The sequence below is a fragment of the Eptatretus burgeri genome, chromosome 17 (genome assembly GCF_056783735.1).
Source record: "Eptatretus burgeri isolate ZD-2024b chromosome 17, Ebu_testis_v1, whole genome shotgun sequence".
Taxonomy (NCBI): domain Eukaryota; kingdom Metazoa; phylum Chordata; class Myxini; order Myxiniformes; family Myxinidae; genus Eptatretus; species Eptatretus burgeri.
Genome location: NC_140977.1, coordinates 13650895 through 13677465, shown reverse-complemented (window position 1 = coordinate 13677465; position 26571 = coordinate 13650895). Strand labels below are relative to the sequence as shown.

General features: G+C 35.3%; 1 pseudogene across 1 annotated transcript in view; it reads left to right on the top strand.

Moving 5' to 3' along the window:
- Positions 1-676: 676 nt before the first annotated feature.
- Positions 677-26571, top strand: part of LOC147009352 (uncharacterized) — a 49722-nt pseudogene continuing 23827 nt past the window's right edge. Inside the window, exons 1-2 of the transcript XR_015052846.1 lie at positions 677-1124; positions 2216-2307. The product of XR_015052846.1 is annotated as an uncharacterized LOC147009352 (transcript). The remainder of the gene's footprint in view (positions 1125-2215; positions 2308-26571) is intronic.

The window sequence follows — 26571 nt, the reverse complement described above, 5'->3', positions numbered from 1 at the left end:
GCTAATGGAAATCGCCTATACCATTATGTCCGAAACTAGGCAAGCCGTTTGAATTTTGTTTGCTGGAATCAAGCCGGGCATTAGCACAGATAATTTATCGCAAACCTGATACATCACAATGACGTCATATTCGTTTTTATGACGTCATCATTAAGAGGACGAGGATCTTAACTCATTCGAGCTTGTTGTAATGCCGTGACTAAACTTTGGTCCATACGCGGTGATGAACGTTGTGGTAAAGGTTCATCGAAATCGTGTGTGTAGTTTCAGAGAAGAGATTGCAAGTATTTATGGACGGATCGACGGATCGACGGATGGACGGATTTTTCTCATGTGATGAACAAACTTTATAATAACTTGGTGGAAGGAGGTGTTTTTAACAACGTGGTTGTGAGGTGTTTTTAATAACATGGGGTGAGGTGTTTTTAATAATGTGGGGGTGAGGTGTTTTTAATAACATGGGGGTGAGGTGTTTTTAATAACATGGGGGTGAGGTGTTTTTAATAATGTGGGGGTGAGGTGTTTTTAATAACATGGGGGTGAGGTGTTTTTAATAATGTGGGGGTGAGGTGTTTTTAATAACATGGGGTGAGGTGTTTTTAATAATGTGGGGGTGAGGTGTTTTTAATAACATGGGGGTGAGGTGTTTTTAATAATGTGGGGGTGAGGTGTTTTTAATGACCTGGGGGTGAGGTGTTTTTAATATCCGTTTTAATTTTAATATCTGAGAAGCCCGCCATTCCATCAGCTCCGCTTCCAGGTGAGCTAAAAAACAAAAACAAAAACAAAAACAAAAACAAAAACAAAAACAAAAACAACAACAACCTTTCTGTGGCGTTCAACTCTGAAAATATCAACGGGGGTGTATATTCTAGCTTGGCTTGTCGAACCTTCATTTTCATCTTTTTTTTTTTTCAACATTATATATTTTTGTGTGTAATTATTTTTGGTGAGTTTCTCGTCCGGAAACATTAACGCTCTGATAATACACGTTATTGGGGATGAGAAAACGTTCGAGAGATGTAATTTATAATATTAAAGAGAAGAAGAGTGGTGTGTGTATCAAGCGTGGATCCGTGTTCCCTGGACACAGACAGGGAGAGAAACATTTTCCAAAGCGAGTTGTGAGTGGACGAAGTGTTGTGAAGATTTCTCGTTTTTAAGCGGTGCAGTCACTTCAATATTTTGTGCGTCATTCCTTCATTCATTCCATTCTTCGTTCCTTCCTTCCCCGACTTCCTTCCGTCTGCACGAGAAGTCGTCAAACTGCACCGTTTCCTTCCGACACGGCTGCCATTTTTAAACATCTTCGTAAGTAGCATTAAACTAGTGGTACAGGTGATAACTTTGTTCTTACCAAGATATCAGCGATCACCAAGGGTAACCACGTGACTTGACCCGCGATGTCCAAGTTTTTAGGATCATCACGTGACTAGTTGGAGCCTTCGACATCTGCAGATCCCCATGAAACACAATGAATCATTTTCACCTTCTGTTGAACTATCTTTCCCTTTTCAGCACCGTTGGGGTGATACTCCAACGCAATTTTGATTAAACTTAGGGGTGGCTGGACAAGATAACCAGGTAACCGCTGGTAGGCATGGATGACCCACAAAATATGTAACGGAGAAGAAAGTTAAATACGTGGAGAAATTTTTTTTTTTTTAATGCTGTGAACAAACTGGTGCATCACGTGTGATGAAGGTTGTGGTGAAGTTTCATCAAAATTGTTTGTGTAGTTTCTCAGAAGTAAGCAAATGTGTATTTTGGGGGGCAGCAGTCCCCCCCCCCAAGACCTCCTGAGACCCCAATTTTTTTTAATGGTGTGAACAAATTTTGGTACATAATGGGCGATGAAGGTTGTGGTCAAGTTTCATCAGAATTGTTTGTGTAGTTTCGAAGAAGATTTAGCAAATTCATATTTTTGGGGGAAAACCCTCCTTATATATCCCCTTACCCCCGATTTTTGTAATGTCATGAACAAACTTTGGTACATAATGGGTGATGAAGGTTGTGGTGAAGTTTCATTAGAGATTTGTTTGTGTAGTTTCTCAGAAGAAAGCAAATTCATATTTTGAGGGGCAACCCCCGTAGACCCCTACAAGGCCCGATTTAAAAAAAATTTATATATATTTTTAATGCCATGAACAAACTATGAACAAACATACATGGTGATGAACGTTGTGGTAACGTTTCCTCAAAATCGTGTGTGTAGTTTCAGAGAAGTTGCAAGTATTTGTGGATGGATGGATGGACTGACGGACGGACGACGTGCCATCCCATAAGCTCCCCAGAACTACACTCCAGGTGAGCTAAAAACCTCAAAGTTCTGCCGTGGGACACCTGGGTTAGTCGATTTGCTAATGGGGGAGTGTTTTGTTGATCGTACAATGAATCGTAGTATCGATTTGCTCAAAAATATCGATTTGTCGTAACATTAGCCGTTCTCCACATTATCGTTCTTGTTGCGTTTTTGTACATTGTGTCGTTATTATGACGCTTCACTTGCTTTCTCAGCGAACCTCACCCCTTAATCTCATAATAATCTTGTCTAGTTAAACAAAGGGGATAACTCCCCCTCCCCCCACCCCCTCTCAGCACATGGCATGATTTTTTTTCTTGAGTTGCAATGGTTTTTTTGTGCTGTGTTTCATACCACTCAGAAGTTGATGTATTTTGTCAACTAATGCAAATGGTAGTTTAGTACTCCTCGGGGTCGAAGAAACTCTGGGGGTGTGGAATTGTAGAAACAAACCCTGTAACAGCCCGTAGCCTCACGTATCCGATAAGGGGAGGCTTAATTATAGTTCCCTATGGAAGTCTTGGTGTCCGTGGCATCTCACTTTTTGAATAATTTTTTTTATTATATATTTTTTATCACCATTATTTTTCCCCTCAATTTTGAATTGTTTAATTTTTTATTATTTATTTTTTCCATTTTGCAAACCTATTTTTTTTTTTTGGACAATATTGATTTATTTAATTATTTGCTTTTCCATTTGAATTGCATACCACTCCTTTCCAATTCCATATCAAGGCGATGCATGACGTCATCGCCGGACACCAAAGGGAGGGAGTACTCGGTTTTTACTCCGTTTGTTTGTTACTTGCAAAATCGAAGATTTTTCAAGTACAGTATATTGGTCAGTCGATTTTGTTATTCTGTCTGTCTGTTTATCGCATACAGGTCACAATTCTAAACCGATTGTCATGAAACTTTACCGAGTTGTAGAGGTAGTCTCAACTGAGAAGCCTATTGATTTTAAGGTCCAAAGTTATCTTGAGGTCGAATTGCTAAATAAAATCGTCATTTTTCATCCAATTGACTTGAAATTTGAAGAAGATTTGCATATTTTGTCACGGAACTGGGAAACCAGCTATTTTGGGGGTCAAAAGGTCAAAGGTCAACTCGAGGTCAGACAAATCATCAATTTTTATCCGATTGACTTGACAATTAAACAGCAATTTCTTGGTGTACTACTGAATTGGGAAACCAACTATTTTTGAGATCAAAATGTCAAAGGTCAACTCAAGGTCAACCTTCTAAAATCAATTTTCAACTGAAAAATAATCAGTTGACATCCTATTAACTTGAAAGTTGAACAGGATTTGCATAGTCCATCACTGAATTGGGAAAGCAACTACTTTTGAGGTCAAAAGTTCAAAGGTCAACTCATAGTAAAACTTCTAAAATCATCAATTTTAATCTGAAAATAATTGATTTACATCCGATTGACCTGAGCTTTGATTAAGATTGTCAATTTCAATCTTAAAGAAATGGACAATTTGATGTATCCATGGCAACCTTTGGAGAGGGGGGTGGATCTTGCAAGTATCATCCTCTGCACAACGTCTTTTTCTTGTTTGTTTGTTTGTTTGTTTGTTTGTCAGGGCGATATCTCAGCCATCCTTTGAGCTAGGAAATTGAAATTTATGGACAAAAGTGAAGATGTTCTTTGGCAAAAACGTTATGTTTTTTTTATCACATGATTAATCTATTGGTCTATTAATTACTTAATTATTATAGATATATTTATTACTTATTTATTTTCTTTCTCAACCGGGCAATATCTCAGGCACCCTTTGAGCTAGGAAGCTGATATTTGGATATGACAGTGAACAAGTTATTTGGCTGTAAAGGGTATTTTTGACTTATTGATTAATCAATTGATTGATTATTATTTTCTTTATTGTTTGTCCGGGCCATATCTCAGCCATCCTTTGAGCGAGTAAGCTGAAATTTGGGGAGAAAAGTGAAGATGGGCTTTGGCAAAAACTGCATTTTTATTATTTTGATAAATCAATTAATTAATTAATTACTTAATTATTATCGATTTATTAATTACCTATTTATTTTATTTCTCATCCTGGCAATATCTCAGGCATATTTTTAGCTCGGAAGCTGATATTTGGACATGATGGTGACCAGAGTATTTTGATTTATTGATTAATCAATTAATTATTAATTTTTCGATTTATTACTTAATTTTCAAAAAGTTACAGATTCGAATGAAAGAGTGGTGGTTTTGATATGCTATTTGGCAAGTGATTGAGAAATTATTTTATGATAATTAAATATTTATTTTAATTATGCAATTAATCAGTTATTGTACACCGCTCCCTCCCAATTCTGCCTCCATGCGCTGCAAGGTGGCATCGCCAGGCGCTGAAGATGCCCCGGCAATGTCATGAGTTGGAGGATTTGTTATTTATTTATTTGGCATGGGGGCGGTGTAGTTTGAATGTACCGCAACTTGTTTTCTTTCTTGTTTGTCTGGGCCATATTTCAGGAAGCTGAAATTCGGAGAGAAAAGTGAAGATGTGCTTTGGCAAAAGCTGTATTTTTTACTTGGCGAAAATGTTGGTCTGTAGCATTTGTTTGTGTCTCTGTTTGTTTGTCACATGATTTTTGGCCACAGTTTTCAAGCAATCGTTCTGAAATTTTTTGTGTGTGTAGGTGTAATGCTTAATTTTGGTCAAGGACAGCAATGCTTAATTTTGGTGAAGATCCGAATCTGGATCCGGATCTGAGAATTTTTTAAAGTGATTCCTCACCATTGAAAAATGTGGCAAAAAACGATATTGCATGATATCTCAAAACGTTTTGGATGGATTCAGATGAAACTTGGTGGTGCACATGTTGGGTGTTTGTCAAGGACTAATGGATTTAATTTTGGTGAAGATCTGAATCCGGATATGAGAATTTTTAAAGTGATTCCTCACCATTGAAAGATAGGGCCAAATATTATGTATAAGCATGATATCTCAAAAGGTTGTGGACGAGTTATGACAAAACTAGGTGGTTGAGTTGGTTCGGTGACAAGAACAAGCCGATTCGATTTAGGTTAAGGTCCAGATTCAGAGCCGATCTATCAGTGGCATACAAAATGTAAACTGTTCAACCTGGCGGAGGTATGTGCTCTTCCGAGTGCCGTTCCGTTTTGCCAAGTTGCCACTCTACGAGTGATTATTTATTTATTTTTTGATTAATCAATTAATTGATTACTTATTATCGATTTATTCCTTATTTATTTTCTTTCTCATCTGAGCACAGTGACCAAGTGATTTGGTTTTAAAGGGTATTTTGATTTATTGATTCATCAATTAATCGATTAATTATTCATTTTTCGATGAATCGATTAATTTTCCAAAAGTTACAGATTGAGATGAAATGGTGCTGGTTTTGGTATGCTATTAGCCAATTGATTAAGAAATTATTTTTTATCATTATTATTTCATTATTATAATTATGCAATTAATAAATCAATTATTGGACACCACCCCCTCCCAATTCCATCTCCGTGTGCTGCATGGCGGCATCGCTGGGCGACAAAGGTGTCCCAGCAATGTCGCGCACTGGAGGATTTGTTATTTATTTATTTGGCATGAAGGCAGTGTAATTTGAATACAGCTCTACTTGTTTTTATTAGGGTACCCAGTCAAATGGACTGGGTAACCTATTGTTTTTCTTCTGTTTATTTCTTATTTTTCTTCCGCCGGCAATTTGCGGGTTCTATCGCTTTAAAAATCATTTTCTCAGGAACGCTAAGTCCGATCGACATGAAATTTTCACCAGAGTATGCATCTTTTTTGATAGCATACTCAATTGATAATTGTGACATCATATGTCACGTGGTACGGTCGCCATCTTGAAAAAAACGATAAATTTTGGACCTCTGTATCTCTGAAACCGTGCAATGGAAATTTTTTCGCTTCATACATTTTAATGACCTCCTAATGCGGAAGAGGGGTGATTTTTCGTGACGTCATCAGTGAAGCGGTATCCCGGTGAAAATTCGTTAAGTAAAACGCTGTATAGGAAAAATCTGAAATTTCTTGAGCCTCATCGACACAACAATTCACCACAGAAAAACTATTATGACGTCATAGGTGACTTGGTTCGGCAGCCATCTTGTTTTGAAATTTAAAAAAAAAAATATCTTCTCCAGAACGGCTGGACAGATTGAGGCGAAACTTTTACACAGACATTCCCCATGACGTCCTTTTTCAAGTTTGTCAAGTTCTTATTGATAGGTCACATGGTTTGGTGGCCATCTTGAATTTATCCTAAAACCTTCAAACATCTTCTTCTCCGGAACGGCTGGTCAGATCAAGGCGAAACTTCACATACGTGAAGACCTTTCCTGGGAAAGTCACATTTCCAACCTTGCCTCAAAAGCCAGTCGCCGACTGGGAATCCTCCGTCGTGCAAAGTCCTTCCTCGGCCCTCTTGAGCTCCTGACTACTTACAAAGCTTTTGTCCGTAGCCTGATGGAGTACTGCTCTCCCCTCTGGGCTGGTGCTCCTGCCTCCCACCTTTCTCGACTTCACGCTGTCGAAACCAGGGCTTTTAAGATCATTGGCATCTCCCGCAATGAAGCTGAGTCTTTGGGCCTCTCACTCAATCACCGCAGGTTGGTCGGTGGTCTTTCTGTCTTCTACCGACTCCTCTCCAGCCTTGCCCCCCCTGCTCTCTCTGCGATTTGTCCCAACCACATTTCCACAGGGCGCTCAAGGTCCGCCAACAACCCCTTCTGGTAAAACTACCAAAATCACGAATCACTGCTCATCTTCACTCTTTCATTCCTCTTTTTTCCCGCCTTTGGAATAAACTTCCTCACTCTATTCTTTCCCATTCTTCCCTCCAGGCTTTCAAAACAGCTGTTCACCACCACCTCTTATCTTCCCCCATCCAAATCCTCGATCTTTTCTACCCCCGATAATCCACCCAAGCCCACTTCCTTCAATTCTCCTGCTTTCCTTCCTGAAAGTCCCTGTAATGTCCATCTTCTCCTCGCCATGTTCCCCGTCCCATCCCCATCCCTCTCCCTTCCACAGTTCACCTGTGTCTGTTCCCCAATGTTTTGTCCCTTCCACTCCCACCCCTCTTGTCTCATGCCTCCTTGCTGTGAGTTGTGTGTTAGCTCTCATACGAGCCTCGACCAAGGTATACAAAAAAAAAAAAAAAAAAATACGTATTGTTCACAAGTAGTGAATACAAGTTTGTTAATTTCTAATTTATAGGTCACATGGTTGGGCAGTCATGTTGGATTCAAGAAAATATTAAATAATGTTTTCTCTGGAATCACATAACCTATCGAAGCGAACATTTGCAACTATCATCTTCCATCATGTCTGCAATACATAGTAAAAATTATGACGTCACAAGTCACATGGTTTGGCGGCCATCTTGGATAGAAAAACGCACCTTATCCGATTAACACGAAACTTCACAAACGTATTGCACTACAGGATTGGAGGCAGAATCTAAATTTATGATGTCATAGGTCACATGGTTCGTCAGCCATGTTGGATTGAAAATTAATAAAAATTTTAAATCTTCTTTTCCAGAATGGCTGGACAGATTGAGGCGAAACTCTACACATACATTCCCCAAGACATCCTTTCACAAGTTTGTACATTTTTAATTGATAGGTCACATGCTTTGGTGGCCATATTTAATTTACCCTAAAACACTCAAACATCTCCAGAACGGCTGGTCAGATGAAGGGAGAACTTCACATACGCATTGCAGACGAGTCGTGAATATAATTTTGTTAATTTCTAATTGATAGGTCACATGGTTCGGCAGCTATGTTGGATTCAAGAATTATATTAAATAATGTTTTCTCTGGAACCACATAACCTATCGAAGCAAAACTTGGCTAGTATAATCTACCCCCATGCCTGCATATACGGTAAAAATGACGACGTCACATGTCACATGGTTTGGCGGCCGTCTTGGATAGAAAAACGCACCTTGTCCGATAAACACGAAACTTCACACATGTGTTCCACTACACAAGTGGAAGCAGAATGTAAATTTATGATGTCAAAGATCACATGGTTGGTCAGCCATCTTGGATTGAAAATTAATATATTTTTTTAATCTTCTTCTCCAGAACGGCTGGACAGATTGATGGAAAAATTCACACACACTTTCTCCAAGACATCCTTTCACAAGTTTGTTAATTTCTAATTGATAGGTCACATGGTTTGGTGGCCATATTGAAATTACCCGAAAACCTTCAAACATCATCTTCTCCAGAACGGCTGGTCAGATCAAGGGGAAACTTCACAGTTGTATTGCACACGCGTAGGGAATATACATTTGTCAATGAATAATTGATAGGTCACATGGTTTGGCAGCCATGTTGGATTAAAAAAAATATTCAATAATATTTTCTCTGGAATCACATAACCTAATAATAATCACATAATCACATAACATAACGAAGCGAAAATTTACAAATCATCCTCTATGATGTCTGCATACATAGTAAAAATTGTGACATCACAAGTCACATGTTTTGGCGGCCATCTTGGATAGAAAAACGCACGCTATCCGATTAACACTAAACTTCACACACGTGTTCCATTACACGATTGGAAGCAGAATATAAATTTATGATGCCATAGGTCACATGGTTTGTCAGCCATCTTTGATTGAAAATTAATATTTTTTTTAATCTTCTCCAGAACTGCTGGACAGATTGAGGCAAAATTTCACACACACTTTCCCCAAGACATCCTTTCACAAGTTTGTTAATTTCGACTTGATCATATGGTTTGGCAGCCATATTGAATTTACACTAAAACCTTCAACCATCTGATTCTCCAGAACGGCTGGTTAGATCAAGGGGAAACTTCACATACTTATTGCACACGAGTCGTGAATATAAGTTTGTTAATTTCTAATTGATAGGTCTCATGGTTTGGCAGCCATGTGGAGGTCAAGAATTATATTAAATAATGTTTTCTCTGGAACCACATATCCTTTCGAAGTGAAACTTGGCAACTATCATAGACAACAATGTTTGCATATATGCTAAAAATTATGATGTCACAAGTCACATGCTTTGGACTCCATCTTGGATAGAAAAACGCACCTTGTCTGATCAACACGAAACGTAACAAGCCTGATCCACTACCCCATTAGAGGGAGAATTTAAATTTATGTTTTAATAGGTCACATGGTATGGCAGCCATATTGGATTGAAAATTAATAATTTTAAAAAAGAAGATAAATTTAAGAAGAAGATTTAAAAAAGAAAATAAATTTAAAAAGTCTTCTTCTCTGAAACGGCTGAACAGATTGAGGCAAAACTCCACATGTATGACCGCCTCTCGATGATGAAAAAAGTCCTCCCCCCCACCCCCCCCTTTTGATGTACGACACATCGTTTGGCAGACATATTGGATTGAAGGAAAAATATTAATTAATGTTTACTCGGGAACTGCTGAATCAATAAATATGAAACTTAAAAGTTATGATGTAGCAGACATGTGGAATGAGGACTTGAAATTTCAACTCGATCGGCCTCATGATTTGGCAGCCATGTTGGATTGAAGGAAAAATATTAATTAATGTTTACTCTGGAACTGCTGAATCAATAATTATGAAACTTAACAGTTATGATGTAGCAGACATGTGGAATGAGGACTTGAAATTTCAACTCGATCAGCCTCATGATTTGGCAGCCATGTTGGATTGAAGGAAAAATATTAAGTAATATTTACTCTTGAACCGCTGAATCAATATATGCGAAACTTTACAATTATATAATCGAGCCGACATGTGCAACATAGGTTTAAAATTTCAATCCGATCAGCCACACAGTTTGGCAGTCAGAATTATTTAATTATTTGAATCTGAGAACTTTTTTTTTTTTTTCCAGAAGGCTCACTTGGCTGCACCTGTATGCGTTTGAGGGTACAGGAAAAGCAATTCAATTCAAGCTGACGATGTCCCCAGGAAAAAGGGCTAACTGCATACGTAATAAATTGATTGAACACCTTGTGCAACCCAGTTCTTACTTCGTCAGTCTCGCGCTGTCTCGAAGCAGGGCTGTATTTTTATCACTATTAAATAATGTTTTCTCTGGAACCACTTATCCTATTGAAGGGAAACTTTGCAATTCTCATTTAAGTCTTATTTTGTATCAAAGGCGGACGTCTGGGTACCCGGTCATCAGGAGGGTGAATATACTGATTCTGGCTCACTTTCCCCCATGTTAATGAATGGGGGATTCTCAGCGATTCATATTTTTTTCCCCGAAAAAAATTTAACCCCCTTTTTATCCCAAGGTATATTTATTTGTCTCACCTTTTAACCTTGGGGAACCTTTTTAAAATAACCAATGCATTTTGTTTAGCTCACTCATTGAACCTATAAAGATTTGTTCAAGTAGTAAAGTAGTAGGGTGAATACACTGTGATTTGTTAAAGGTGATTCTAAAGAAATATCTAAAACATGTAAGTGAATGTAGATTTTAATAGTCTCCCCTTTTAACATAGGGGCACTTTTTTTCAAATAACCAATGCATATTGTTTAGCTCACTCAGCCTGGTGTTGGCGCAGTGGTTAGGGCAGCGGCTTGGGATCCAAAAGGTCCTGAGTTCAATCCCCGTTGGGCCACTGAATTAATACACCAGGGGGATGACTCAGCCTGTCATCCTTCCGAGGTTGGCGAAGTGAGTACCAGTGTACTGGGCCGGTGTATACCCCGGTTAAATAGGTGTACCCGATCCCTGTGTCGTAAGAGGCGACCAGAGTTACGTCAGGAAGGGCATCCGGCGTAAAACATGTGCCAAATCACTATGCGGATCATAAGGATGATCCGCTGTGGCGACCCCTTACGGGAGCAGCCGAAAGAAGAAGAAGAACATTGTTTAGCTCACTCATTGAACCTATAAAGATTTGTTCATTCTCAAATTGCTTCAATAGTTTAATTTTCTTTGCACAATAATCCCCATCTAAAATATTTAAAAATAAAACATTTGAATCTTTATATTTTTCAAGATATTTTTTTGTGTTATTATGAAATGATAAACTTCTCTTAATGTTCTTGTTTGACTACTACCTGAGTTGCATATCATTTTGAGATTGTAGTAAATTATTTCTCCATTGTTTAATTGATAACCATCAAAGTTTTCAGTCCATTCAAGGATATTTATTTTTTTCTTTACATCCTTTAACTTATGAGTTTTTAAATGTATTCGCTTATTTGTTTTATTTACCTTTGTTTTAGTTATTTTTTCAATAAGACTTATTTGATATTTTTCACATTCATTATGTTTTCCATTTATATACCAAGACAGATTTTCTCCACTCTTTAGTTTGATTAATACTTGGTTCGACCATTTATATATTGTGAAAAAGGCGGCGGTAACCCTTAAAAACCCCAACCCATATTCTATTGAGTTAAAACTTGTATCCATATGGAACACAATCTATTCTATACACTCTATCATACAATATCCATATGGAACACAATCCATTCCATTATCTAAAATAAATCTCTAATCATCAAAGGCTCCTAATGCCTTTTTATTTACTTCTTCACCATATATCTTATGTTTATAACTTCTTATTGTATTCATTTTCCTATATTCCTCTTTCTTATTCATCAAACAATTATAATAATTTCTAAAAGTTATTGATTTCTTTATTACATATTTCTTTATTCCCTTTAACCTTTTATCAATCTGATCACCATACTTATAAGCATATGCCTTTGCTCTCAATCCAATAAACTCAATCATTACTTTTCCACCCAACTCATCCTGAAACTTACCAATAACCTTTTCATTCTTTTCTGAAAATAACTCGCTCTTCTTACTAAAATTACTTGTATCATATACTCCAATATTTTTCTTCATATCTTTATAAACATCATCAGTTTTTATATCTAGGATAAAACTATCAGTGTCCATATACAACAATGAAACATTTTCACCATACTCTTTCTTTAAGTCATTATACAAATAATCATACATCAATATCTTTGATAAATCAAGAACTGCTGTTCCAATATAAATTGGTTTATCCATTACAATACTTTCCTTTTTCATATGAATTGCAGAAAAGTTCTCTGAAAAAACCTCTTCTCTCTCAAAACTTGGTTTATTTATCAATCAAGAAGCTTCTTTCCAAGATGTTGCAAATCTAATGTTTTGCCTGTTTCTAACATTCTCCATTGTCTTTCCAAAGACAGCATTATTCATCAATTTATAGAATTCCCCTTCAAATTTTACTTTTGTATGTTTTCTCATATCTGTATTGAATTTAATATACTTTTCCATCCAAGGACTTTGTTTAAATTTTAAAACTCTATGAATTTTCGCAACTCTCAATCCTTCTCTCAAAAACTGTTTCAAGCTTCTCTGATGCTAAACATATCCCTCTTTATCATAGAATGTTGTTAATAACTTTTCTGTTGATTTACCTTTAATATTAAAACTTTTATGATAATCACTGAACCATTCTTTCTTTGGGGTTTCTTTCTCACATGCAAAAGGAAGGTCTTTATGCTTATTATGAAGATCACTCGGGTACCTCAAATCAACTTCAAAATAATAACCTTCTTCTTCCTCATTCAATTCCTCTTGAGAAGAAATAACAATATTCATCAAAGCCTTTTCATAATCCTTTTCATCCACCCACTCTAATTTACCATAAGGCAGAGATTGAGACATTGCCCATCCATACAAATTATTAGCATCAAAGTACATCAAATAATTACTATCTTTTTCACTCTCATAATTTGGAACATATTTATTATTTGCTTTCGCATATCTTTTTGAACATACTTGTGATATTCCACCTCTCTTAGACTTCTCAATCATCAAAAGCATATCTGCATCACTGATTAAATCTATATCTTTTTTGTCATTTTCAACATTGCACTCCAAGCTAAACCAGGAGCTGTGAAATAGTGGGCAGGATCTAATCGATAACAATTTTTATTATGACAGAATGATCTCAAAGCTTCAAACACATCAGCTCACAATAAAACATCTGTTTTTAGATACAAATCATGATATTGTCCAAGGTTCTTTATCTTAAATATTTTCCAAATTTCTTGTGCGTATTTATATTCCTTACCACTGATCTCTTCTTCATAAAGGTTATTATCGAAACTTTCTTTTGAAGGAAGTTGTGTTTCTTTAAATCTCATAAATGAATCCATATAATCATAAGGATAAATTCCCTTACTTGCAAGAATTTTCTCTTTGCTTTGAATTTCATTCCTTGTTTGAATTTCCTCTCAAGTTAGAATTCCCTCTTTAATCAGAATTTCATCTTTAATCAGAATTTCCTTTTTAGTGAGAATTTCATTCATTGTTTGAATTTTCTTTATAATTAGAATTTCATCCTCAGTTGGAATTTCTTCATTAATTTCCTCATTAATTAGAATTTCCTCTTTACTTTGAATTCTCTCTTTAATCTGAATTTCCTCTTTAGTTAGAATTTCCTCTTTTGGAAAGAATGAATTAAGATTTGGAAAAGAGTCCGTGGAACATAGATTTGATGCTTGGTTGGCTAGTGGTGTTCCCATAAAGTTGTAAGAATCTAGAAACCAAATACGAGTTAAAGGTTTTGTGAATATCATTTTTGGAAATGAAATATACTTTTGACTTGTGTTTGTTATGGCACAAATATTCCCTGTTGTTTTTGAAAGTTCATTTATAAAGAGATGTGTTTCATCGTTGGCACTGTTGTGAAGAAATACTGGAATTAAAGAAGGAAATATATAATTAAGATTACAACAGGAATGAGCGGGACCTCTATATTTACTAGTGAGATGACAATGATCCCTAACGTTAGACTCTTCAAATTCCTCATCACAAATATGACAGGTACTGTTCTCTCTAAATTCTAATTTTTCTTCTTCGGTTAATTTCATCGATTCATTTGTTTCTTTCATTAATTTAGTTAGTCTAATACAATCCTTTTCTAATCATTTTGCAAACTCTTGTGAAGCTTTTTTTCCACTATAATGTTCAAGTTTATTCTACTTTTCTCCAACAGATGATTTTATATAATAACAGAAACCACAAGGAATATGTTTTTGATATTTATTTGCATATGATTCTTTTGGATTAGGAGAAGCAGTATTTATCTTTTTTAGGATACATTCAAAATCAGCATACATCACAAATGGGTGCATGATAGATTTATTATAATCTTCAAAAGAAATCTTTTCACCAGGTTTAGGCATTGTAATTCCAGCTGATTTATGATTACTACAATATTTTGAATGTTGTTCTAATCGTTCTTTTGCATGAAATGAATTAAGATATCGCTTACAAGGATATAATTTGTTTGCTGTTTTGAATACCTGAGAAGAGATTAATCTTGATAAATTATTGATGTATGTATAATGTGAATTCTTTCCAACACTAAGATATAAAAGATCAATGTGTGTTTCTTCATTTTTATAGTTGTTTGAAATTTTTAATACCTGAACTTTATTCTCTCTAGTTAATCCATATACATTAATAGAAAGGTTATTCTTTTTCTCAAATTTCGGAATATCTGTTGGTGGCATTGCGAATTTAAAATCTTAAATGTCCAAGGTATTCTCGTATTTCATTTATTGCTTTACTACTTCTGAATTACAATTTGGAGGATGAAAGTGAGCAAGAACAGACCAGAGAAAACATTTATTGTCATTGTTCTTAATAATAACAACTGCCTTCCTTAGTTTTATTTCTTTTGGTAATTCAGTATAAGAAGCTTTAAGAGGGTCTGATTTTAGAATGTGTATATCTAAAAAGATGATTTAAAAAAATATTAAATCCACTTCCTACCACTGTATTATCAACTTCCTCCTCTTGTCTTGATAGTTCTTCATAAACCCCAATATTCAAAAAATCTTGATGTTATAAAATGAAGATCTGTTCTCATATTAGGAGTTTGTTCTTCATCTTGTCTTTTCATATTCATTTTCACTCCCATATAAAACTTTAAAGTTTTCATTTCTTTTAATGTCTTTTTAATAACTTTTTCAATATCAGGTTTCACTATTTCAATTGTTTCAGCTATTGATGATGGACCAGGTTCTCCAAATTGAAAAATCCTTATATTTATATGCCCTTTAAATGCCCCATCAGTGTTTTCAATATAATAGTCTCCCTTTACTTTAAACTCATTTTTCTTGTGTTTTTGTGATTGAAGATATCTAATATAACTACTCTTCAAAACATCCTTTAAGCAGATATCACAATGTTTTCTTTCCAACTCAAGAGGAGATATTTGATGAAATAGATTAAATGTGTGTTTGGTTTGAAGGTGTTTTTTATAATATTTATATTCGTGATTACAAACATTGCAGTACGTTGTATTCACCATATTTATATAATAAAACTTTGCTTAAACTAAAATTTTGTTGATGAAAATTTCGTTTAATTTATAGGTGAATCTGTGCTTAAAACCATTTTATCCTCCAACTTTTTTCACTTGATAAATACAATGTTTCAATACACAAAAGACAAGTTTCAATCAATCTCTTCATTTGTAAAAGATACTGAGAAATATGTCAAGGATGTAAAATTGAACAAAGATAAATATAACAGCTATTGGAGAAAAACAATTATGGTAAATAATACGAGTTCTTCAATTTCCTTCAGTGGAAGGGCTCTTAGTATACCTGGAAGAACATCAATTAAAGTATCTCTAGCAAAAGTTTCTCCTCTCCTTCTGGTAATAGCGAATGCAGTGAGCTTCATACTTAACGTGTGCACGTGAGGGAATAGGAAACAACAACAACAACAACACAACACCCCTGGCGATTTGGAATCCGTGTCGTTGGATATGAACTTTTGCTTCCGGTTGTTTTTAAACGCTGTGCGGTGTATAAATACGATTGCATTTTATTTCTATCTTGTGAATATTACGTAACGCGTGCACATGAGGGAATAGGAAACTACAAAAACAACACAATACCATGGCAATTGTGAATCCGTGTCGTTGGCGATGATCCTTTTGCTTCCGTTTGTTTTTTTTTGTTTCTGGTTTTTTTTTGTTTCCAGTTTTTGTCATGGGGAATGATGCATGCCGGGAGATAAAGGCATCGTTGGAGACATGAAAGACCCAAATAATATCAGACATGGTGGATATTTCCTCCACTGATTTTAAAAAAGATATCTCCCGCATCATCAACAAATAATTTTTAATCGTGATTTACGTTATTTAATCGCTGATCCCGAATCCAGGCCGAAGTAACCGGAAATTGCGTATACAGTTGTCAACAAGTTATAGGTAAAGTCAGAAGCGAATGTAAGAAGAATTCTACGTTCGCTTCTCGGCTTTGCCTATTCCATATTATATTCAAAACTAGAAAAAGCAATGAAACAAGAAAAAGTATCAAAAAATAAAAATCTTATGGATGAAGCTTTAGAAATAAAAGATAAGACCATCTGTAAATGCAAGGAGAAATTTGTATTTTTTTCAACAACCTTAAAGATGTAAATCCTGATGAAATAAAGGATGTTAATATATCAGGTGGAATGACATTCCGTTTAATAGTAGTTTAGGATCATTTTAAAATTACCTTTAATTTCAAAAATGTTGTCGTTGAATCTGGTAATGAAAAAAGTATATAGATATCGATGGTAATGTTTTTTTCTACTCATTAAATATGAGTCAATATTCAACTGAAGGTTTTGAAGATCATGAGAGTGATTATGACACCGAGAGTTTGTGTTCAAACGACAATTATGATACTGAGAGTTTGTGTTCAAACGATAGTTATTAAAGTAGTTTTATAGATGATTCTCAAAGTATCGAAGATGATACCGAAGATGAATTTCTGTTTAAGTAAAGTTTTACTTTATAAATATGATATATTTTGAGCCTCTTGAATTCCCTGATTCTCCTTATGACAAATTTGAGATTTGTCCTGCATGTGAAAGACGGGGATTAAACGCAGAGTCAAAAGTCGATAAGCAATGTATATTCTGTGATTATCTTATCATTAATTATAATAAAAAGGAAAATAATTCTTTTGGATTTACACCAAAAATGAATTACTTTACAAGATTGATTAGAGAAATGAATATAAAGTATGAGGGCGATCACACACCTTTACTTACAAGGGAAGAAACTGAACGTATTCGAGAAATGTTCAAAGGATTGTTGTTATATATTATTCACGATTGTCATTTTCAGGGAAATATCAACACAAGATATTGCATAAATAAAATAATGGATTATCTTGAAATTAAACCTGAACTTCAGATAAAATATACTTTCTAAAAAAGCCAATAATAAATTAAATAGCCTGTTTTCCAAATATATAAATGAATGATTTTTTTACCCATTTTGGAAAATAAGATAAAATTTAACAACTATAAAAATCTCCCAAATTCATTAAGATGCCTCATAGTTGGTTCAAGCGGATGTGGAAAAATCTACTTACTTTTGAAGATGCTCCTGACTCCTAACTTTTTAGATTATGATAATTTAATAATTTTCACAAAGTCGAGTTTTCAACCAGAGTATCAACTACTCTCACAAGGTTTTAATGCTGGTCTTCAAAAAGAAGATATAATCGGTTTATTTAAACTTCTAAAAAACCTCAATGATTATCACGTTGAAGATATAATACAACGATTTTGTGATACACAGAGATGTAAAAAGAAATCAAAACCGATAACTTGTATTCTTTGTGATAATACGGATGATGTACCGTCTCCCCAAGATTTGGATAAATCAAAAAAGAACCTTGTTATCTTTGATGATTGTGTAAATGAGAGAAACCAAACGGTTACACTGAACAACAAATTTCAAAAAAATTTTTTTACTGGAGATGTGTAAAGTGATTAAGACTAATTTGGGTACGCTGATTTCAAAAATCATAACCGTTTTGCTGTATCACGTCAGGATTTTCAGGAACAGAAATATTCCCATTGCCTAGAAGTCAGGATTTCAATGAAATTTACATATGTCTTTAACATGTCTATTTCGTACAATTGTTGTTAACTTGTGTTATATTTCTTTCTTTCAGATAAAGATGAGTAGGCGTTCCTGTACCAATCATCCTGACAACTTCTGTTATGTCTGTGGTCGGTATACCAAAAAAGATCAACAGCGAAGAAAACCTACAGCAGTGAAAATGAAGGCCGCCTACTTTCACTACTTCGGGTGTAAGGTGGGGGACCAAGAACAGAGCTGGGCACCACACATCTGCTGCACAAGCTGTCACACAACCTTGACTCAGTGGTTGGTGGGCAAGCGCGCGAGCATGCCATTTGCGGTGCCCATGATATGGCGTGAGCCGCAGAATCATCATGATGATTGTTATTTCTGCTGCACAAGCATCGCCGGCTTCAACAAGAAGAATAAAGGTCACATCAAGTACGCTGACTGCGTCTCTGCTCGTAAACCTGTGCCTCATGATGACGAGAACCCCGTTCCAACACCTCCAGCTGATCAGAACATAGCTGTAAGCAGTGGTGAAGAGGATGGTGATGATGAACCTTTTGAACCCGACACTCAGGAATCACACCTTCTGAACCAGGGAGACTTAAATGATCTTGTAAGAGATCTCTCGCTGTCAAAGGCGAAGGCAGAGCTGCTTGGATCAAGGCTGCAGCAGTGGAATCTACTTGAACCTAACACCAAGATATCTTTGTTCAGAGCACGTCACAGAGACATGGCTGAGTTCTTTGAGATGGAAGACACGATGACATTCTGCAGTGACATCAACGGTCTGTTGAAAGAACTTGGGTGTGATCACGATCCTGCAGACTGGCCCCTCTTCATCGACTCGGGGAAGAACAGCTTGAAGGCTGTTTTGCTCCACAATGCCAACGAGAAACCATCAGTCCCACTGGCTCACGCGTTCGGCATGACAGAGACCTATGAGACTATGCGGCAGCTGCTTGATTCCATCAAGTACAATGACTTCAACTGGCACATCTGCGGAGACTTGAAAGTGGTGGCGCTGTTGTTAGGGCTGCAGTCAGGCTACACAAAATACATGTGCTTCCTTTGTCTCTGGGATAGCACAGACGACAAGAATCACTGGACGAAGAAAGATTGGGAAGAGCGAAAAGAGCATGTACCTGGTCGACACAACGTGAAGCATGTCGCCCTTGTCGACCCAGCCAAGGTTTTCCTTCCACCACTCCACATAAAGCTTGGCTTTATGAAAAGTTTTGTACGGGCAATGGATCTGAATGGGCGTGGGTTTTTATACCTCAAGGAAAAGTTTGGCAACACCTTGTCGGAGGCCAAGATCAAGGCTGGTGTCTTTGTTGGACCGCAAATCCGACAGATTATGAAGGACGAAACTTTTCCGACAACTCTAAACCCCAAAGAGCTGGCAGCGTGGAGGAGCTTCAAAGCTGTGACGGACAACTTCTTGGGGAACGAGCGCGCGGACAACTATGAAGAAATAGTGCAGCAGCTGCTGGAGTCCTTCAGGAAACTTGGCTCCAGGATGTCCCTGAAAATCCATTTCCTACACCAGCACCTGAACTTCTTCCCTGACAACTTGGGAGCAGTCTCGGACGAGCACGGCGAGCGATTCCACCAAGAGATTTCACTCATGGAGACGCGTTACCAAGGGCGGCACAACCCGAACATGATGGGCGATTTCTGCTGGTTCCTGCATCGTGAAACTGACACAGAGCAGCACAAATGCAAAGCCAAATGCCTAAAGCATTTTTAATTACATTCTAGTGGAGTTTTTCTGTAATTTCTATAATTTTGAAGCATTCATGATGAAATAAATGAATAAATGAATTTTTGTAAATTTCATTGAAATCCTGACTTCTAGGCAATGGGAATATTTCTGTTACTGAAAATCCTGACATGATACAGCAAAACGGTTATGATTTTTGAAATCAGCGTACCCAAATTAGTCTAAATCACTTTACACATCTCCAGTAAAAAAAATTTGTTGTTCAGTGTTATGGACAGCTACTATACAAGAGGGAGACATTCTTCTTGTAATTGTATTTATCTTCGTCAATCATACTTTCAACTTCCTCGTCGTTCCATCAGAAACAATGCTAATACTTTTATTTTATTCAAGTTAAATTCAATAGATATAAACAATTTTTGGAGAGACAATTGTTCTACATTATGCGGTAAAAAGAATTTGGGGATTATATGAAGCACACTACTGAAAAATATAAATATATTGTTGTGAAACAAGATGAGATATTAAATGATATTTTCCAATAAATAAATGGATGCGAAAGAAAGAGCAAGAAGATTGTAGGAACATCAAGAGTTGGTTTCAAAAGTTGTAAAACAGGAAGACATAAAGAAGAAATGCAGACAGAAACTAACGTGCGAAGAAGCATTTGAAAGAAAACAAGAGAAAAATTTTAAACCACTTTTAAAAACTTCCAAAGAAAAAATTATAGATGTTTCCACAGTTCTCACAATAGAATATACTCCTAAAAAAACTTCAAATGATAAAATATTTCAGTCAAATGACGGAGGAAGAATTAGAGCATGTTGGAGAATTTGAATATGATGATTCAGGATTATTTCCACAACTGGAAGAGATTAATCACCCCCCTGATTATATTGTGAATGCTCTTCAAAACAATGAATATTCAGCGGAATCAAAAACCAAAGCAGGACTCGTTCCAACAGAACAACCAGCAATATTTCATCTTGTTCAAGAAAAGGTATTGATATTTAATGATGAATTAAGGTTCTTGGGGTCTGCTCAACCCCCTGTTAAACTAACTCTGAGATTAATGTTTCTTCTCACAAAAGATGGAAGACAAACTTCAACTGTGAGGGGTGAATCAAAGTATTTTGATAAACCATTGGATATGAAAAATAATGATGATAGAGTATATATTGATCTGCTGAACTCTGTTAATTTTAGGTTTAGTCTTTCTGGTAAACGTAGCAAGAATGAGAAGGAGAAACACATTATTCAGGCTTTCAGTATCCTTGGTTCAGGTGTTGGTTTTCTTCCAAATGACCCATCACAATGAGTTAATAGACTGTTATTGTTGTTAGGTAGTAAGAAGGCTGGAAATAACAATTGTTTTAATGAAGCATCAGCCATTTTAGACCAGTTGATTTACATGAAAATAATTAATAAATATCAATATAAAGACATTTTATATCATATTAAATAAGATGAGAAGCACAATCCTTAGTTTTAATTTTACAACACGTGACCACACATCTTCATTCCCATACCCACTACAACTTGACCCAACAAAAGAATATGAGGCATCTTTATTGTCCATGGAAACTAATGTAATACCTTATTTAATGTAACCGAGAAAAATGAAAGTTTAGTTATAATCCGGGAAGTGGATACAAAACTATAACAGTCTCACCCGGAGCATATGAGATTTCTCAAATATCTTCCGAAATTGCTCATCTTATGAAAGAACAGGGTGATGAACCAAAAAATATTGTATAGATATTCAAAAACATACTTCAAAATCAACGATTGAACTTAAAAATAACTACAAGGTTGATTTCACAATTGATAATTCATTTGGAGAGTTATTGGGTTTCTCCTCAAAAAAGATTGAAACGAATGGGACGTTTTACAGTGATAATGTCATTCAAATATCCTCAGGAATAAATTTGGTATTAATTCACTGTGATTTGATTGATGGTGCTTATAATGATGGAATAAAAACAACTACAATATTTTCATTCAGCGCATACTCAACCCCAATTGGTGATAAATTCAATATGGAACCCAAAATTTTGGTTTATCTCCCTATGTCAGGAAAAACCATACACAGAGTAAATTTTAGGATAACCGACCAAGATAATCGTATGATTTCTTTTTATGGAGAAGTTATATCCATCAGAATTCACCTACATGAATTTTTCCAATAAATAAATACGATGATTGTGAGGAAACATGAGTTGGGAAAATATAAAATAATTACAGGGGATGGGATGTTCCTTTCTCCATACTACAAGGGTGAAGTTATGTATCTTGGTAGAGGATACTATAAACCTAAGAGACCAAGGGGTGTCGGACATCAATTTAGAGGAGATGGGATAATTGATACTCTAATGGGTATCGGCTCAACTATTCTTAAACATAAAGACCTAATTGGTTCAACTGCTTCTGCTGTCAAAAATGTAGCAGGTGCTGGAAAGAGCATAAAATATGCCAAAAAGGAATCTCATAAATTACAAGCAATTAAAGAAATTAAGAAAGGCAAAACTCAGTTGTCTCCCCAAGAACGACAGAAAATAATACAAATACTTGGGTCAGGGTTTCAAAAGTTTTAACTTCTTTTTTCTTAAATAAAAACAAGTATGGAAGCAATTGATAGTATCTATGATTTGGATGATACTATTATCATCTCAAACTCCACTAAAAAAGAAGATTACTTCAAGGGAAATGCAATAAGTGGAACAGACTGGAATGCAAATGGTACAAAAAGTTTTGAAATAAATAATCTACAAACTTATTTGAATCTATCCGAAAGTTTCTTGTTGTGTAAATTTAAATTCACTAAGGTTGGGAATAACACAAATGCCACACTCGTAAATGATTTCTTCTGGAAAATGTTCGATAGTGTTCGTTTGTACATTGGAACACAAGAAGTTGAAGTGGTTGATTATGTCTCTGCTGTATCTGAAATGATGAAATTTACACTATATACATTCAGTGATAGAATGGGAAATAAAAGGGGTATGTCGAAGGTTTTATTCCTGATATGTCAACGGGAACAACCACAGACCCTGGATATATTCAAAGGAAAGGAGTGTACAATGATGAAACAAAAGCAGTTCATAGTTTTGCTGTGGCAGTTCCTCTTAAAGGTATATTTGGATTTTGTGATCATGATAAACTTCTGTATGGTCTTAAAATAAGATTTCAACTCCAAAGGAAGGATAATGAAAATAGATTACTTTTTGGTGTTGTCAGTGCTTTGGTGATCAGAATAAATTTGTAATTGATGAAATGAGTTGGTATATTCGTGAATATACTCCTAATCTTAAAACAGAAGAGATGTTGAATAGAAGACTTAACTCAAAGAAACCACTCAGTGTATCATACCTCAAAAAAAGATGTCAACACGTTAAACGAAACCAAACCACTTGCACGTGGAATTTGGGTGTTCTGGAAGGAAAGCCACGATATCTGTGGATCATTTTTGAAAAACCAGATGGTGATACTGCGACTGATAAGAATAATGCATTGAGTGATAATGCTATGGTGAAACAACTTCGTGTTTCTCTCGATGGAACATTTTATCCACGAGATAGATTGGAAATTAATTGGGGAAAAAATGATGATGCTGAAGCATACAAGTCTTACCAAAAGGTGTGTGAAAGTAATGGAAATAAAGAACCTATTTTGGATATGACAGCATTTAAAAGTTTGTGTACAATCTATGCGATTGACCTGAGTGCTCAAAAGGAAACTATAAAGTCTAATCGAGTGGATACTTCCCTATACATTGAAAGAGGAGAGAGTGAAGAAGTTGATACATATTGTTTGCTTTTGGAAGAAACGGAATTTCAGATTAATACAGTCTCTGATTAATAATACAGATTAATACAAATTATGGTGTTATGATTCGTCTCGCATAATTTTTTGTGAAATAAATGTGGCAAAGTACCAACTGGGGTATATGTTAATAAAATCAATCTTGATAAACTATCATCTTGTGTTCAAAATCAAAAGCCTTGTACGATTAACGTCAATACAATTCATAGAAAAGGAGCAGTAAGAATTGATGTTTTGTTCACAAGAGAACAGGTTAAAATATTGAACGATACTGGCTCACTTAAAAATAAAATGACAAACCAAAGTTGAAAAAATATTCAATAAGAGATACGAGTCGAGGATTTCTCCCATTTCTAATTCCTTTATTTGCTGGTTTAAGTGCGGTTGTAGCATTGACCGGTGGTATTTCAACAGCCGTGAAAACTGCCAACGAAAGGAAGGCTCAACTCCGGGTTCAAAAATAATTGGAAAGACATAACAAAGAGTTGGAGAAACAAATTAGTGGAAGTGGTGTAATTGTAGATTTTGCTGAAAAACTTGAAAGTCTGCCCGATAAAGCGAGATTGTTAGTTGGAGATATGCTTTCTTCTATCGCACAAGCAGGCGTAAAATTATCTAAAAGGGGTAATGGATTCTATCTTTCTAATAAATAAATGAGCATTGATGAGTGGTTTAAAGAATTTGGAAAGAATACAACATCAAATTTACAACTTGTCAAATATTGTAAGAAATTAAAAATTAATAATGTGGTTATTTGTATGAGAGATGAATTAACAAACGTGCCTAAACATACAAAGAATATTATTATGAACTTCGAAGGTAATAATGGGAACGGTTCTCATTGGGTTTGTATTTTTAATAGTCAAGACAAATATTATTTTGATAGTTTTGGTCTTCCACCACCTATTGAAGTCATAAAATTCTTACAGAATGGTGTTTATCAAACATTTCAAGTCCAAGCTGTTAGGGTTAGGGTTAGGGTTAGGGTTAGGGTTAGTGTTCCAAGTGTTGTGGTCAATTATGTCTTTGAGTTATTTCAACTCAACAAAAATAAATTTTTGTGACATTATTTTTAATCCATTATAAATGACATGTTGGTCAAGATGGTTCTATCTTTGGTGTATCCCAAGAACTGTATATTGATTTTTCAAATTATTACACAAAGGCACAGGCTGAATGACAGAAATATAGTATAACCAAAAATATTAATATGAAAAATGCTTATAAATTAAAAAATTATCCAAGCCCGACTGACGCGAATAACTTGGTGAGATTAAGCGATTTATCACAATATATATTCTTAAATAAAACGGCCGTGTATTCCAAAGATACAGAAGTGTTGATTTTATCTCCAGGTCATACAGAATTCACAGTTTGAATTAAAATAATTTTTTATAAAGAAGGGCGTATCGTTTGTATGAGAATAGAACAATGGGGGTATGATATGAATGATTTAGTGTATAATTGCTCATTTAAAATTGACCTAGAAGACCTGGAACAATTAAATCGGTCTCGTAAGGAAGAATATTATCCACTTGGTATAGAGAATGAGTTTTGTGGAGCCACGATTAGTAAACAACAAATAAAAGAATTTAATAAGGGTCAATATAATAATGGTTTTGCCATCGTTTATATCATGAAAACACAAAAAACAGGATTATATATAATAAGTAAGGAAATACAAAATGATTTAATTATGGGAAGATGGGGAGGTGTTTCGTGTCATAATATTATTCTGTCATATATTACTCATACATAAATGACAGCAAGAAGGCTTCAAGAAAATTATCATTTCTGTGTCCAAGCATACCTTCAAGAAAAGGGTATTCGGTATTTTAATAAATATGTTCTACAACATAAAAATGAGGTATTTTCAATAAAAGATTGGCATTATGCTGATGTTGATAAACCGACAACTTTAGATTTAATTAGAATGTTAAATATTGAAAAAATTATAAAGTTAAGAAAACGTAAGGCTCTTTTAGAAATTCAAAAGTTTTTTTATTGGTTTCCTCTTGTAAAAAAAATATTTTGGATACAGGAATAACAAGAAATCCCGATGAATATATGTATAATATTCTATGGGGTGTAAGCGATTCAAGGATAGTAAGGGACAAGGAAGGATTTGAAGAAGAGAGGGAAGAGGAGGAAGAGAGAGAAAGAGTGGGAGAAGAGAGAGAGGGAGGAAAGGGAGAAGAAAGAGAAGGAGGAGAGGGAGAAGAGAGAGGAAAGAGCGAGAATGAATAAATATGGAAACCGGTGAGATAAAAAAAGATTGGGGGCATTACAGAAAATAAATGAATCTCAACATACCGAGGAGGAAAACAACAAATTGACAAGTCGATTAACAATATTTTCGACAAGATTATTGACATCGTTTTCAGGGAGAAGATTTTTAACGAGAAAGTGGAGATAAAGATTATATTATTGATGATGTTGGTGTGATTGACTTTGATTAAATTTTTTCATTAATAAATGGAGGAGAGAGTGAAGGCATTTCTGAGGATTCTTTATGTTTTAAAAACTAAGATTCAAATGTGCATGTTGGAAACTAAAAAGGTTTTTGCACTCTGCAAGAATTTTTCTCACAAATAAATGTTATTGTCTCAAATGTAAAAAGAAAACTAATACTAAAAATGTCTCATATTTTAAAAGTAAAAATAACATGGTTAGACAAAAAGATATATGCTTGGTGTGTGATTCAAAAAAGTGTTAATTTATCTCCAAACACAAACGTGGAGGAGATATACAAACGTTTTTATCAGGAAGTAAATTTAGAACCACTGGAATACCAGGGGAATTACATCTCTTCTTTC